We start from the raw sequence: 1,091 nt of genomic DNA, 5'->3' as shown, positions 1-1,091 counted from the left end.
ACATTTTATGTCTTTGAGTGGAATACAGCAATTTCGAGCAAAAAACACATTGTACAGGTAAAAAAAATAAGGAATAATTATTTTTTGGTAAGTAATATAGTCATATTTTGTGGACTACTTCATTGTTGGGGCGGTGGTCTAATAATACATATGACATATTATGCCTAAGAGTTGCAGGGGGAATATAAAAAAAACAAAAGAAGCTAATCATGCTTGATCTCAGCTGATCACTTTCTGGCAGATCATCACTTTTTGGGCAGATCATTACTTTCCCTTTTTGGCACAACAACTGTCTCCACAGCCTGACTTCAAATCCCCTTCCTCTTTTAGGTCTTGTATCATTTACATAATTATTCCTATTTGCCAAATAGAAAAATAACGAGAGATTATTCTTTTTATACTTCACATTTACATGTGGACATTACAGGGCTGCCAACTTTTAACCAAACCTTGGGGTTAGATTTACAAATAGTTTGGACAGGAAACCCTGTCAGGGTTAGATGAGGACAGCTGCAGCTGTCCTCATCTAACCTGTAAACTGTAAAACTTAACCAGAATCATGGAGACATCAGACGAAGAAGAGCACATAGAGTCAGTATTTTTCGATTTTTGCTTCTGTTAAACTTTTATCATTAAAGCATTCAAGTAACCACCTCAAGCTTTTGTCTGCATTTGGGTCCTGTCAAACCTCTACCCCCATTGTAATAGTTACCTGCCTATTGTGTGCGAGAACTAATGTTTTCTCAAGTAGTTTATCTAATTAGGATAGTTCCTATGTCCAGATAAAAAGTCATCTTTATTATGCCATGGAAGAGATGTGGGAATGGAATGAGAGCAATGGTCTTGACCTAAGAACATAGTGTACTATTTTGATAAGGCTGGAGCCATGGATGTCTCCCTATTTACAAACGTTTATGATGTAATGATGTGATGATGTGGCATACTGGAGATGTATAAAAAAAAAAATTCCAGCGTTTTTATTTTCATTACACTGTCATAAGAGCACATGAGCTAGCCACCTTCTTGTGCTTCATGGCGAACTGTGAATCATGGCGAGTTCAACGAGATGTGAGCTCAGTTGGTAAGCAGCT

Source organism: Cyprinodon variegatus, unplaced genomic scaffold (genome assembly GCF_000732505.1).
Source record: "Cyprinodon variegatus isolate N-32 unplaced genomic scaffold, C_variegatus-1.0 Scaffold143, whole genome shotgun sequence".
Lineage (NCBI taxonomy): Eukaryota > Metazoa > Chordata > Actinopteri > Cyprinodontiformes > Cyprinodontidae > Cyprinodon > Cyprinodon variegatus.
Note: the sequence above shows the minus strand (reverse complement) of the source record.